Source organism: Acipenser ruthenus, chromosome 2 (genome assembly GCF_902713425.1).
Source record: "Acipenser ruthenus chromosome 2, fAciRut3.2 maternal haplotype, whole genome shotgun sequence".
Lineage (NCBI taxonomy): Eukaryota > Metazoa > Chordata > Actinopteri > Acipenseriformes > Acipenseridae > Acipenser > Acipenser ruthenus.
In genome coordinates, this window is record NC_081190.1 from 106,418,024 (window position 1) to 106,422,880 (window position 4,857).

General features: G+C 46.1%; 1 pseudogene; it reads right to left on the reverse strand.

The window, feature by feature from the left end:
- Positions 1-201: 201 nt before the first annotated feature.
- LOC131697396 (uncharacterized) lies at positions 202-3,357 on the reverse strand (annotated as a pseudogene).
- Positions 3,358-4,857: the final 1,500 nt, after the last annotated feature.

Here is a 4,857-nt window from a genome sequence, read left to right on the forward strand (position 1 = left end):
CCTCCTCTCCACAGCCCTCACCGGTCGGAAGGGAGATCTAAAACAAGAATTCATTCTCTCTTTGTCACAGGTGGATATGATTATGAGCACAGAAGGTTAGGAATGCTGACCAGGCCGTAGAATAAGAAGCTCTTGAAGAAGGGGTGAGGGCTGTAGACATGTAGTTTTGAGCGGATTGAAGGAGGTTGCGGAGGGTAGGGTTCAGTCCAGAAATAGCTGATGAAACTGTGGGGTCTGGAGGGGGTTTGGGGAGGCAGATGGAACCAGCTGACGGAACTTGGCTACCTGTAGGCGAGAAAGAGCATCCGCAGCATTATTATGGGTACCCGGAAGATGACAAGCTTGTATTAGGAAGTTGAGAGATACAGATGACCATATGAGACGACGGAGCAGGCGCATAATGAGGGGGGATGAAGAACATCCTTTGTTAATGATGTGTACTGTGGGTTTGTTATCGCTGAAGAAAATAATTGATTTTCTTGACCATTGGTGACCCCAGAGGGCAGCGGCCACCGCGATTGGATACATTTCTAGAAGTGCCGTAGATTTCTCTTGAGGGGGAAGGAGCTGAATTTCAGGGGGCCAAGTGCTAGAGAACCATTCAGGAACAAGGAACCCGCCGAATCCGATGGATGAGGCATCAGTGAAGAGGGCAAGGTCATGGGGGGCTGAAATGAAATCGTCGTAAAATAGAGAGAGGCCATTCCAGTTAGAAAGGAGACTGATCCACATCTTTATGTCTTTCCTGGCTTCGGCTGAAATTTTCACATGAGAATTCATATTCTTGACCGTTGATGAGAGGGCTAGGAGACGTGAAATAAATGTTCTGCCCTGGGGAATGATGCGAATGGCGAAATTAAAATGGCCGAGGAGAGACAGGAGGTCCCTCTTCTTAATGAAAGAGGAGATCTGAAAATTGTTAATGAGTGAAAGTAAGCGATGGAGTTTGGCAGGAGGCAGGCTGGCTTCGAATTACACTGTATTGAGTGAGATGCCGAGGAATTCCAGGGAGTTAACAGGGCCAATGGTTTTCTCTTGAGAAAGAGGGACACCGACTGAGGAAAAGAGGGTCTTTAGCTGATTAATTGCTTGGGCTGGAGGCTCTGACGGCGGGGAAATAAGCAGAAAGTCATCCATTAGATGGAGGAGGAAGGGGACATGATAGGAGTTGAGCAGAATCCAGCAGAGGGCTTCTGACAAGGAATCGAATATTTTTGGGCTACTGCGGCAGCCGAAAGTGAGCTGGGTGGAGAAATAGAACTTGTCTGCCCAACAGACCCCGAAAAGGTGACGGAGGGAAGGGTGAATAGGCATGACCTTGAATGCATCGGAGATATCGGCTTTGGCGAGCCAGGCTCCGTGACCTGCAATTTTGATGAAATGAATGGCATCTGAGAGCTTAATGTAGTGAAGAGAGAACTCCTCGCTTGAAATGAGGGAGTTAATGCTGCGTGTGTAAGCGCCCCGAGGAGCGGATAAGTCAATAATAAGGAGTTTCTTGCCGGAATACTTACGAGTAGCGATGCCTATGGAATTAATACGAAAGGTAGTGAAGGGGGGTGCTGAAAAGGGGCCGACAATGAAGCCTTTGTTGACTTCGGCTTGGAGAAGGGAACTGACGACTTGTGGCTCAGAAATGGCAGAGCGGAGATTTTGACAGATATGAGACTCCGAAGGAATGTGAGAAATGCCAGTAAAAAAGCCATTTGTAAGTCCGCTAATTAGATAAGAGACGAACAGCTTATCTGGATGATTTTGTAGCGCATTAGCGAGAGCCTGGACGTTGATAGGAGTAGAAACTTGAAGTAACTTTGATTGTCACTTCGCTGTAAGAGGACATATGGAGCGTGAGTGGGCGTCGTTGCAGAAGCTGCAGGCATGCAGGTACTTGCAGGTTTTGTTGAAGCAGGCGGAAGTATTAAAGTTATTGCATATTTGCCTGCCACCTGTAAACTTGATGGGACGGCCATAGATATCTCTGGCTTGAGATCTGGTGGGAGGAGCTGAAGCATGGATGGAAGCAGGGGCAAGATGTCTTGAACTGAGAAGAGAAGGCAAGGGATGATGAATGGGTTGAAGAGAACTAGCTGCTGTCTTAGGGCATAGATAAGAGGAGTGCACTGTGGAGGCACATGCGCTGCAGGCATTGGGACGAATTCCACTGAAGATCCGGGTGAAAAGATCTGTGTCGGAAACGGGACCAATCGATAATACGGTTGTCGGCTGAGAGGGTGGCAGCAGCTTTGGCTGAGAAAGCACGGTGGTATTGATAGAACAAAGCGCCTCCGTAGCGCACGGCCAATTCGACAACCAAAAAGAGATACTGATTTAACTCTTGTAATCTGTGCGGATAAACAGAACAGAGAATATCGCGATAAATGGAGAAAGCGAGGACGAATTCTCCCACGGAAAGGCTTTTTTGAAGACGTGGGTCGCGGGATTTTAGAGTGACCGAAACAGTCGACCACTCTGTGATCTAAAAACTCAGAACAAGCAATGAGAATAGAGACAAGATTAACATCCTTGCCTTCGATTATTTGCTTTCGAATTTTTGGTGAAATAGAATGGCTGGTAATAGCACGGGGAGAAGAGGAACTTGCTACAGTGGCTGAGGAGAGATTGAACTCTGGAGGAGGAACGGGGGGGGGGGGGGGGGGGGTACTGAAAAAGACGTACCAAGGGTATAAGCAGGAGTGCTGGAACTGAAGGCGGGTGGAGCCAAAGCAGGATTTTCCAGTTTGTCAAGACGGGCGCTGAGAGCTAGCTGAGAGTCTATAATAGGCTGGAGCAGAGTTTGCAGCTGATTAAAAGTGACCTGAGGGGCGCTGCTGGAGGAGGGGATGGGCGGGGTGAGTGACTGTGGCAGATGCTGTGGCTGCGTTGACTGCGCCGCCGGGGGGAGCTGGGCTGCGAAAGCAGAGTCTTGCGTATGCGCAGCAGGAACAGGAACGGAGAGAGTAGCAGAAGAGGAGGGCCTGACAGCTGAAGCTTGCAAGTGGGGGGGGGGGGGGGGGGAATCGGCTCGGCTGACAAGGCTTCACAATAGGTAACAAATAGGGACATGCGATCTCCGCCGACGGGAATAGGAATGGACTTTTCAAAGAGTACTTTCAGCAGCTTAGGTGTCGTCCAATCTTTGTAGTGGAGCTGCAGTAGGAGCTGGCTAGCGGAACCGCGCTTTGGGCCCCGCTCTTGCCTAGCTGAACGCCGGGTGGAAGCAAGGTTGGCTGACGGGGCTGGCGCGGTCACGGACCGGGACGAGGAACGGAATGCCTGACAAAGACGGACCGGTGGAGGGGTCGGAGGCAGGAACTTGTCTGAGTCGGAAGGGAATGCGTAAACTGAAAGCTTTTCCATTTGGAAGCAGGTAAGACTGCGCGTGTTAATCTTGCGATGGTCTTTTTTTTTTTTTCGGGAGTAATGCGAACACTACCAGTCAGGATTCAAAAAACGAAACACTAGACGGAAAAGGTGCAGGTGATCAGGTCTTAAATAGTAAATAGAAACTAATTAACTGAAGATTAGAAAATTGAAAGATTAGAGATTAGCCGCCCCCCCAGCTCCACGCCCCCCGAACCTCGCAAGCTAACATGTAATTTCCCTCCTGATATAACAGTGTTCAGTTTAACCACTACAGCTTTGAATAAAAAAAGTTATTTTGAAAAACTGCGCACACATTATTTGTAATTCAGCAAAATGTTTATTGGTAGGGGGTAAATACTTCTGCAAACCACTATATATATATATATATATATATATATATATATATATATATATATATATATATATATATAAACATAAAACTTCAATTAAATGCCTTTATTTACAGTATTTGCCAGCAGACCCGGCTTGTATTGGAGACGTTTATAGTTCTCTAGCTTCACATGCTTCATGCGGTCACTGAGAAGCCACTAACACACAACCTTGTAGCAACATCGTAACTCAATTTAAACATTCCAGCAACTTTGTTGAAAGGTTGTGTGTCATTGGGAACTAAGTAACAATTGTGTTTTATAACAAAATAACATTGTATTGTACACCATCAAGTATAAAGCGAAAGTATACTACACAGGTGGTCTTGGTCTGTTTGGCAAACTAACTTAGTTCGGTTTGCTTGCTAACTGCTAATAACTGCTGGACTTGCCCATAGGAAACTAGCTATACAAGGTAACTGACTTGGAAATAAACATTTTGCACATAGTTTACTTCCTAATTCTGAGGAAACAAGTAGAGCAAAAACTGAAATGTCTTGTAGTGGTTTTGGGTCACTCAAAGACGATGAGAATGCTCTCCCTCAATTTCCTGAACTGTCCTCCAGTGTTCATCATTGTATAGCAAAACGCGCCCGTTATGTAATTGTTATTTTGTTTGACTACGCCACATTGGGAATTTTGCCCAGTTTTTGTTGAAACACTTTTATAATGTGTATGGCCAGGTTCCCCAAATTGCAGACCCCTTTCAATTAAATGAAGGTAAGCAGAGACATGAGTAAAGTTTAAAAATATTTCAATAATTTATTATAAAAACAAAACACTTTAAAATTTAAAAGACAGAGATTAAAGGCAAAGTAATATTGCAAATTAAGCAAAGATTTTACACAAGTGGAGTACAAGAATTTGACGCAAGGAGGCCACCAGAACCCACACCAGCCTGGATTCAAGGAGATATAAAATGGTAATTGTGATGAGTCAAAGGGGTTTCGGTCTGTAATTCAGCCTCCCGACATTAGAAGGCATCAAGCCAACTCGGGACTTCCCTTACCAAGGTCTCGTGACCATGACGAAAGTCATCTTTATGAGGGGCGTCACCTTGGTGAGGGGCGGAAGTGCGAGTATTTAAATTCCAGCCACTTGAGTC